Below are 11,252 nucleotides of genomic sequence, written 5' to 3' on the forward strand. Positions count from 1 at the left end.
GAGCGGAGGGGGCAGAGTCAGAAGTGAGAGCGTGTCAGGCTCCAGAAAGAGAAGCAGAAGGGCTCCAGAGAGACAGAGAGATTGGAAGAGACCAGAGAAAAGACTACAGAGACAGAGTCAGAAATAGAGATAGACAGAAGAGAGCACGGCGGCACACATAGAAGAGGGCACAAAGGAGGAGCCATCCCAATCCGTTCCATACACAGTGGCTCGAGAGCACTGAATGCAGGCAGCGAGAGAGCTGCTCGGAGAGCCTGCCAACAACTCATATCTTCCCATCCCTCTGCGCATGTGTAATATATATTTTTACACAATTTAAGTTTTTTTAAATATTTATTTCTAAAATATGATACCTAAAAACTAAATATTCCAGAATAAATATAGCACAATAATTTTCAATAATTTTAAAGTATATATCACAATCACAAATCATCCTGTTATTCGTCGATTGCCTCGAGCAGGCCCCAGTAATGTCTCTTTCATCCTAGCCCTGAGATTATATTCAAGGCTCTTTAGGAGAATGAGACCCATCATTGTTACTGGTATTTGGCATATTGGGTATGCCACGGGGAATTTGCCAGATTCTGCCGTGTGGGCAGGCTACATTCAGTAGCCTGCCAGTTTGTCCAAAGTAGGAATGAGATAATAAGATGTCATAATAAGATGTCGCGCGGCCGCAAATGCAGCCGCGCGGTTCCGGGAGCTGGTTTTTCTAGTCTCTGGGTCTTGGCCGTTGATGGGATTACACGGCGCCAGGGGGCCAGTTGGTGGGTGTGACCCCCGCCTACTGGAGTTTGGAGGATCTGGGTGGAGGATGCCCGGCCCCAATCTGAGTAGACTTGGAGATCTCGGCCCCAGAACCCGCGTGACTTTGTCCCTCTGCCAGTACCTCCATGTGTGCGGAGAGTGGTCTCAGCATGGTGGTGGCTGGTCCTGGAGGTCTTTGGCTGCCGGAGCCCTGGTCGGGGCGGGGAGGAAAGCTCAACCCGCTCCCCTCCAAGGGGTTCTGGCGAGGGCAGCCAGGTGCAGGGGCAGGATACTGCACTGTTCTCTTCCGGGAGCTGGTTTTTATAGTCTCTGGGTCTTGGCTGTTGATGGGATTACACGGCGCCAGGAGGCCAGCTGGTGGGTGTTTATAAGTGTATATATCCCATTTAGAGATACACTATCTTATATTTACAACAAAAACCTGGAAACGATTAAAGTACAAACACATACTTTTAAAAAATAATATGCAGGGTCAGAGCAATAATACAGCAGGTATGGTGCTTGCCTTATACTCAGCCAATCCGGGATTGATCCCTGGAATGGTATATGGTCCCCTTAGCACTGCCAGGGGTGATCCCTGAATGCAGAGCCAGGAGTAAGCTCTGAGCGCCAACAGGTGTGGACCGAATACAAACAAAAGATGCATACAAACATGAAGGAGTGTCATTCACTAAAATCCGACATCTGTCAGCATACATCCATATATATATATATATATATATATATATATATATATATATAAAGCATCCTAAAACATAGCCTGCCTGCAATAGTGTATATAATATATATATATATATATATATATTTACACACACTATATCATTTGACATCCGTTACTCATCAATTTGCTCGAGCGGGTGCCAGTAACATTTCCATTTGTCTCTGTCACGTGCTATTGTAGCCCAAATATATATATGTATATATATGTGTGTGTGTGTGTGTTATAAATAAGAGGCAAAAGACTGCAAGTTATAAGCAAGGTTCAGAACAAATAGCCAATCACAATCTTGCTGAGAAACATCAATTATTGATATAAAACTCAGCCCTTCCTATGTCAAAAGATGAGCAAACGCGTGACTATATAACACTTGTTTAGTCTATCAAAACAGATTCTGCTAATAATAATCCATAGATTATTGCTATCAAGCGGGTCATGCCTCCGAAATAATAGCCTGCTAGCAATCAGGTCTGTTGCCTGAGGAACAACTCTGGAGTGAACACACTGAGACTGAGTGCACAGGTGTCTCCTAAACCTGTGGCCCCACTCCCAAATATGTTACTCAGGTATTCACAGATCTATGTCTTCAGAGCAAGTAAGCTTGGAGATTAACAACCACGATCTACTTATTACAACTCATACAGTTCAAATAGTGAGTGTTCAGGTACTTTGTGATACTTGTAACCTTGAAAAACAGATAATGAGCAAATATGATGCAAAGCTCTTTTTGTACACTCACAAGCCTGAGTTATTGGTCTTTTCCAATAAGACCCTTGGAGCTCTGTGCAAAGGTTGCCAGGGAACTTGAGTCTTGCATCCCATCTAGTCCAACAGTTCTTTTTGAATATGTCACAGATTACCACTGAAATACTGTGACTGTGTAGTATCAATTATTGAGCAAGCCAGATTAAGCTTGGTACTCTGGAGAATCTTTATTTAGAGCATTTATTGATGGACATGTGCCCACTCAAACTTGGTGCCACTGACCTGGCCAAATGAATACCAGTCTACCACACGATGATATACAGGTCTGTTGTACTTAGGCACTATAGTGTTGTAAAGTGTAGTTAAAACAAAATTCTCTATAGTGTATACAAGGTAGAACACTATCAATGTTGTTAAGAAAACATGACTATAGCCTAAAGTCATGCATAAAACCACTTAGCTTTGATACCACAGTCACTAAAAAACAGCTATTGTGAATGCTATTGCATTATCAAGTACTACTGGACCTCAGTGCTGTAGCTCTTATAGAGTATTCATAACTCAAAATCGCCTCAAATAAGTGAGTATGCAAGGACAGCTTTGTTTCATGTTTGTTCATTATCTGGTTTGACTTCAAGGTTACAAGTACCAAACTTACCTGAACACCCACTATTTGTAAGATATAAAAGGTAATAATTGGATCATGGTTGTTAACCCCAAACTGACTTGCTAGTAATAAGTGAGTTTGAAGATGAGGTAAAGGAAAAAACTTAAAAGAACAAAAATAGAAATAATAATTTAAAATAAATAAAAAAATAACAATAATGAAACATCAAGAGAAATATTTGCAACAAAGTGGTTTTTAAAAATACAGCAAAATTTGATTCAAAAAGGAACAACATTAGAATCATTGGACTACCAGAAGCTCAGGGAAACAATCCCAATGAAAAAACCAAGATTAAACAAATCATCGCCGAAAAATTCCCAGAGCTTCACAATGCAGCCATTCAGATTCAAGAATCCCGAAGGATGCCAGCTGAAAGAGACCCAAACAAAAACACTCCAAGACATATCATAGTTAGAATGATTGATGCTGTCTATAGATATACAATACTATAAGCAGCAAGGGCAAAGAAGGAAATCACATAATAAGGAGCACCCCTTAGATTTGCAGCAGACCTATCAGAGGAAACCCTCCAAACCTGAAGGCAGTGGCGAGACATAGTGAAAAAACTCACTGAAATGAATGCTTCACCAAGAATACTCTACCCGGCTAAACTCTTACTCAAAATTGAAGGAATGGTTCACTATTTTCTATATAAAGAGCAGCTCAGGAACTTCATAGGCCCAAAACCAAATCTAAAAGAAGGGCTAAAGGGGCTACTACAAGACAAGACAAACCCTACAACCACAACACACCCTTACAGAAAGATGACACAAAACCCCATAACCATAGTCTTTCTCAATGTCAACGGTCTAAATTCACCATTTAAGAGACACAGAGTGGCAAATGAATGAGACCAGTTGTAGTTACTGGTTTTGGCATATCGAATACACAGCAGATAGCTTGCCAGGCTCTTCCGTGCGGGCGGAATACTCTCGGTAGCTTGCCAGTCTTTCCGAGAGGGATAGCTAATTCGCCAGCGTGGTTTGGCGCATGCCGCAGGCAACCGCAAGCTAACGTCCGAGCTTGCAAAGCAGTGCAGAGATGCGATCAAGGAAGACCTCAAAGAGAGAAGAGCAGAAGTACTGGTAGATGCGGCAGAAGCCGGGAAAAGTATTCGTAAAGCCCGCTTGTCCCTCGCCAACGGTAAGACCAAGATGACTGCCCTCCGACGTCCTGATGGATCCATCACATCCTCCAGAACGGCAATGGAGAAGATTATCCATGATTTCTACTCAAATCTCTTCGATAGCCATGTCCACTTGCCGACATACCAAATTCCACAGGATGGGTATGTGGTTCCCAACGTTCTCCCTTCCGAAATCCAACACGCCATTTCGTCGGTAAAGAAACAAACAGCACCCGGCCCAGACAAGGTCAGACCTGAACACCTGAAGAACCTACCGTCAGTACTCACCAATACACTGGCTCGGCTCTTCACTCGCTACCTGTCTGAATGCAAGGTTCCGTCCCAATGGAAAACCAGCAGGACCGTACTACTGTTCAAGAAGGGAGACATCCATGACATTGGCAACTATCGCCCGATCTGCCTATTGTCTGTCATCTACAAGTTGTTCACTCGAGTCATCCTGAATAGGATTGGCAGAACACTAGATGAAGGACAACCATGCGAGCAAGCAGGGTTCCGCAAAGGACTCAGCACCATCGACCATATCCACACGATAACCAAGCTCATTGAGGTTTCTAGGGAGTTCAAGATGCCGTTCTGCTTAACGTTCATTGATTTAAAGAAGGCCTTTGATTCTGTTGAGACGGAAGCGGTCATTGAAGCCCTAGCCAATCAGGGCATTCAAGCCCGATACATCAGGTTCCTCCGTGAGCTGTATTGCGGATTCACTACCAGGATATCACCATTCTACAAAGAAGTGATCGTTGATGTCAATAGAGGGGTGCGGCAGGGTGATACCATTTCACCGAAACTCTTCAGTGCCACCCTCGAGAACATCATGCGAGGACTAGAATGGGAAGGAATGGGAGTGAAGATAGATGGTCGGCAACTACACCACCTCCGCTTTGCTGATGACATTGTTTTAATAACACCAAACATCAGCCAAGCGGCACAAATGCTGGCTGACTTTGACCGTGAGTGTGGAAAGGTAGGACTACAGCTGAATCTTACGAAGACAATGTTTATGAGAAACAGCCTTGTTCCTGACGCCCCATTCGCTCTCAATGGAACGACCATCTCCGAATGCAACAGCTATGTGTACCTAGGTCGAGAGGTCAACATGACAAATGACCTGGCACCCGAGCTGCGCAGGAGGAAGAGATCGGCTTGGAACGCCTTCAAGAAAGTCGAAGAAATAGCTAAGAGGACGAAGAACCTCCGGCTCCGGGCACATCTCTTTGATTCCACTGTTCTTCCTGAATTAACATATGCCTCAGAAACCTGGGCCCTACGCAAACAAGATGAGAACGCCGTTCAGGTCTCCCAAAGAAGAATAGAAAGAGCCATGCTTGGAATATCACGTTTCACTCAATTGAGAGAACGAATCCAGAGTTCTGACATCCGTCGACGATCAAGGATCAGGGACGCTGTCTCATTTGCCAAGGTGTCAAAAATCAGATGGGCTGGTCACGTAATGAGATTTAAAGACGACCGTTGGACTAGAGCTGTTACTGATTGGATTCCACGGGATGTCAAGAGACCGCGTGGCCGCCCACCTACCAGATGGTCAGACTTCTTCGTCAAGATCATGAACGATCGGTTTGAGGCTCTTCATATTCCCGGAGCGAACAGATGCCATTGGGCTACACTAGCACGCGACAGGGACAAATGGAGACGTTACTGGCGCCCGCTCGAGCAAATCGACGACTAACGGGAAGTTAAGTGATAAGTGAAGTGATAAGAGTGCCAAAATGGATACAGAGTCAGAACCCAACATTCTGCTGCCTACAAGAAACTCATCTCAACAGTCAGAGCAAACACGGACTCAAAGTCAAAGAATGGAAAATAATCCTGAAAGCAAACAACTACTTCTTAAAAGCTGGGGTGGCCATATAATATCCGACAACATTAATTTTGGGTGAAAAAGATTAAAAGGGACAGTGAAGGCTATTTTCTCTTCATTAAGGGAGACGTAAAACAGGAAGAAATCACACTCTTAAATGTATACGCACCTAATGAGGGAACAGCTAAATATTTAAAACAACTGCTAACAGATTTTAATGAGGACATTGCTAGCAACACAATAGTACTTGGAGACTGCAACATCACCTTATCACCTCTGAATAGATGAACAAGAACAAAACCCAGCAAGGAATCATTGGCTTTGAAAGAAGAAATAGAAGAGAAAGGGTATATAGACCTATACAGGGCTTTACACACCAGAAAGAAAGAATACACATTCCTCTCCATTGCACACGGAACATTTTCCAAAATACACCATGTGCTAGTCCACAAAATATACCTCAAAAGAATCAGGAAGTTAGAAATAGTATCAGCCATCTTTTCAGACCATGGTGCACTGAGGATAGAAGTAAATCACACACATACACAGAGAACCAAATCAAACACCTGGAAATTAAACAACTCAATGCTGAACAACGAGTGGGTCAGGAACGAAGTCAAGGACGAAATCAAAAGATATCTGGAACAAATGAGAATAAAAACACGAACTACCAGAACCTATAGGATGCAGCAAAAGCCGTTTTAAGGGGAAAATTTATAGCTCTGCAAGCATATCTTAGGTCGGTTAAAAGGATGCACATAAACAACTTGACTTCAAAGCTTAAAACCTTACAAAAGGATCAACAGAAAGAGCCCAAATTGGGCAGAAGGAAAGAGATCATAAAACTTAGAGCAGAAATCAATGACATGGAAACCAAAGAAACAATCCAGAAGATCAATGACACCAAGAGCTGGTTCTTCGAGAAAATAAAGAAGATTGATAAACCACTAGAAACACTCACAAAGAAACAGAGAGAGAGAACCTTAATAAACCGAATCAGAAATGAGAAGGGGGATATCACAACAGAAACCAAAGATATCCAAAAAATCATCAGAGACCACTTTGAAAGGCTGTATGACATGAAATAAGAGAACCTAGAAGAAATGGATAAATTCCTGGAATCTTATAATCTCAGAAAGCTGAATCAAGAAGATCTGCAGTATCTGAATAGATCTATTAACATTAACAAAATCGAAACTGTAATCAAAATTCTTCCCAAAAACAAAAGCCCAGGTCCAGATGGATTCACTAGCGAATTTTTCCAAACATTTAAAGAGGACCTACTGCCAGTCCTTCTCAAGATTTTCCAGGAAATTGAAAAAAAGGAAACTCTCCCAAACAGTTTCTATGAAGCCCATATGTCTCTAATACCCAAAGGAAATAAAGACACCACGAGAAAAGAAAACTACAGGCCGATACCCCTGATGAACACACATGCGAAGATTCTCAACAAAATACTAGCAAATATAATTCAGTTAATCATCAAAAAGATCATACACCATGACCAAGTGGGATTCATCCCGGGGATGCAAATATGGTTTAATACTCGGAAATTAATCAGCATAATCCACCATATTAACAAAAGAAAAGATAAAAGTCATATGATCATATCAATAGATACAGAGAAAGCATTTGACAAGATCCAGAACCCATTTATGATGAAAACCCTAGCCAAAATGGGGATAGAGGGGACTTTATTCAATATAGTTAAAGCCATCTACCACAATCCTACAGCAAGCTTCGTCCTCATTGGCGAAAAACTGAGAAGCTTCCCTCTAAGATCAGGGACGAGACAAGGATGTCCACTCTCTCCACTGCTGTTCAATATAATACTGGAAGTACATGCAATGGCGATTAGGCAAGAAAAATATATTAGGAGCATCCAGGAAGGAAAGGAAGAAATCAAGCTCTGACTATTTGCAGATGATATGATACTATACTTAGAGAACCCTAAAACCTCTACCAAGAAACTTCTAGAAATAATAGGCTTGTATAGTAAAGTTGAAAGCTATAAAATCAATATCCAAAAGTCCATGGCTTTCCTGTGTGCAAATAGTGAAATAGAAGAAAGTGACATGAAGAAAACAATCCCGTTTACAATTGTGCCCCAGAAAATCAAGTACCTAGGAATCATCTTAACTAAGGAAGTAAAGGACCTGTACAAAGAAAACTATGAAATGCTACTTCAGGAAATAAAAGAGGATACAAGGAAATGGAAAAATATCCCCTGTACATGGATCGGGAGAATTAACTTTGTCAAAATGGCAATACTTCCCAAAGCACTGTATAAATTCAATGCGATCCCTATTAGTATACCCATGACATTCTTCAAAGAAATGCAGCACTCCTGCAATTTATATGGTTCAATATGCCCCACGAATAGCTAAAGCAATTCCTGTGAAAAAGAAAATCGTAGGAATCAACCTCTGTAACTCTAAACTCTACTACAAAGCATTAATAAATAAAAAAGCATGGTACTGGTACAAAGGAAGAGCTGTAGACCAATGGAACAGGTTTGAATATACTGACATCTCACCCGAAGCATGCGATCATCTAATCTTTGATAAGGGGGCAAGAAAAGTGAAGTGGAAAGCCTCTTTAACAAATTGTGCTGGCAAAACTGGATGGCTACATGCAAAAAAGTGGGCTCAGATCGCTGCCTAACTCCACGTATAAAAGTAAGATAAAAGTGAATTAAAGACCTCAACATCAGACCAGAAATCACAAGGTCCGTTGTGGAAAAAGTTGGTAAAACCCTCCATGACATAGAAGCTAATGGTGTCTTCAAAGATGTCACACTGCTGTCCAAGCAAGTGAAAACAGAGATAGACAAATGGGACTATCTTAAACTAAGAAGCTTCTGCACCTTAAAAGATACAGTGACCAAAATACAAAGACAGCCTACAGAATGGGAAAGGATATTCGCCAAATACACATCCGATAAGGGGTTAATATCAAGAATATACAAAGTACTGGTTGAACTCTACAAAAAGAAAACATTCAACCCCATCAAAAAATGGGGAGATGAAATGAATAGATATTTTCACAAAGAAGAAATCCGAATGGCTAAAAGGCACATGAGAAAATGCTCCACATCATTAATCATCAGGGAGATGCAGATCAAAACCACAATATGATTCACACCACAGAGACTGGCCCATATCCACAAGAACAAAAGCAACCAGTGCTGGCGCGGATGTGTCAAGAAAGGGACACTCCTTCATTGTTTGTGGGAATGCCGACTGGTTCAGACCTTTTGGAAAACAGTATGGACGATTCTCAAAAAATTAGAAATTGAGCTCCCGTTTGACCCATCATTACCACTCCTTGGAAAATATCCCAGAGAGGCAAAAATGTATAATCAAAGTGACATCTGCATTTGTTTGTTCATTGCAGCACTCTTTACAATAGCCAGAATCTGGAAAAACCGTGAGTGCCTGAGAACAGATAACTGGTTAAAGAAACTTTGGCACATTTACACAATAGAGTACAATGTAGTTGTTAGAAAAGATGAAGTCTCAAAATTTACATACAAGTGGTACTACATGGAAAGTATCATGTTAAGCGAAATGATTTAGAAAGAAAGGGATAGACATAGAAAGATTACATTCATCTGGGGAACATAAAGTAACAAAATAGGAAACTAACACCCAAGAATGGCTGAGATTAGTACCAGGAATTTTACTCCATGGCTTGGAGGCCAACCACACATGCTAGGGGGAAAGGGAGCTTAGATAGAGAAGTGAACACCAAATAAAGCTGTTGGGAGGATCCTCCCAGGATGGGAGAAGCATGCTGAAAGTAGACTATAGATTAAACGTGATTGTCACCCATTGCCTCTTTTGCAAACCACAACACCGAATAAGAGAGAGATAACAAAAAGGAATGCCCTGCCACAGAGGAAGGGTGGGATGGGGGGTATGGGGTTTGGGAGGGATACTGGGAACCGTGGTGGTGGGAAATGGGCACTGGTGGTGGGATGGGTATTTGTTCATTGTATAATTGAAACCCAAGCACAAAAATGTGTAAGTCTGCAACTGTACCTCATGATCTCTCACTGTTAAAAATTTTAAAAATACAGAAAAATTAAAAGACATATGATTTGTTAAATAAATACAGCAAAAAATGTCCAAAACCCAAAAATAAGTCCAGTCAAACATTAAGATGTATTGAATTTAAAATGGCAAGAGCCAAAGATAACTATATCATCCTAAATGTATCAAGAAAAAAAATGACTCCCGTATGTGTAAACCCAATATGATTCACATAATGTATCATGGAACTTCTGTAGGGGAGAGGAAATTAATACGATATAACAAAATTGTTGATGGAAAATATCTCCAAAGAAGAATGCTCTAAAAAGCTATTCTCTTACTAAAATTCAAAGGAGGAGTAAAATATTTTGAATTAAGAACCGGTTAAAGTAATACAGGTCCACTAAATTGGCTTTGTGAAAAATACTAAATGGTCTTCCATAAAATGAACTCAGAAAATACAAGATATTTTAAAAATAAAACGTGTATTGAGGCTGGAAAGCAGAGCAATATTACTATTGCCTTAAAAAAAACTTGAGGCATTCTTGCTTTAAATCTCTTAATCACTTATCACTTAATCACTTAATCCCCGTTATTCATCGATTTACTCGAGCGGGTGCCAGTAACGTCTCCATGCATCCCGGTTGCATGCTAGCATAGCCCAATGGTATCTGTTCGTTCTAGGAACATGCAGAGCCTCAAACCGATCATTCAGGGTCTTGATGAAGAAGTCTGACCATCTTGTAGGTGGGCGTCCACGTGATCCTTTGATGTCCCGTGGAATCCAATCAGTAATGGCTCTAGTCCAGCGGTTGTCTGTAAACCTCATTACGTGTCCAGCCCATCTGATTTTTGATGTCTTGGCAAATGAGACAGCATCCCTGATTCTTGAGCGTTGACGAAGATCAGAACTCCGGATTCTATCTCTCATTTGAGTGAATCGTGATATTCCAAGCATAGCTCTTTCGATTCCTCTTTGAGAGACCCAAATAGCATTCTCATCCTGTTTTCGTAGGGTCCAGGTCTCTGAGGCATATGTTAATGCAGGAAGAACAGTGGAATCAAAGAGATGTGCTCGTAGCTGGAGTTTCTTTGTCCTTTTAGTTATTTCTTCAACGTTCTTGAAGGCATTCCAAGCTGCTCTCTTCCTCCTGCGCAACTCAGGTGCCAGGTCATTCATCATGTTGATTTCTCGACCTAGGTATATATAACTGTTGCATTCGGAGATGGTGGTTCCGTTGAGAGCGAATGGAGCGTCAGGAACAAGGCTGTTTCTCATAAACATTGCCTTCATAAAATTCAGCTGTAGTCCGACCTTTCCACATTCACGGTTAAAGTTGTTCAGCATTTGTGCCGCTTGGCTGATGTTTGGTGTTATTAGAACGATGTCA

This window comes from Sorex fumeus, unplaced genomic scaffold (genome assembly GCF_029834395.1).
Source record: "Sorex fumeus unplaced genomic scaffold, SorFum_2.1 ptg000050l, whole genome shotgun sequence".
In the NCBI taxonomy this organism is placed as follows: Eukaryota; Metazoa; Chordata; class Mammalia; order Eulipotyphla; family Soricidae; genus Sorex; species Sorex fumeus.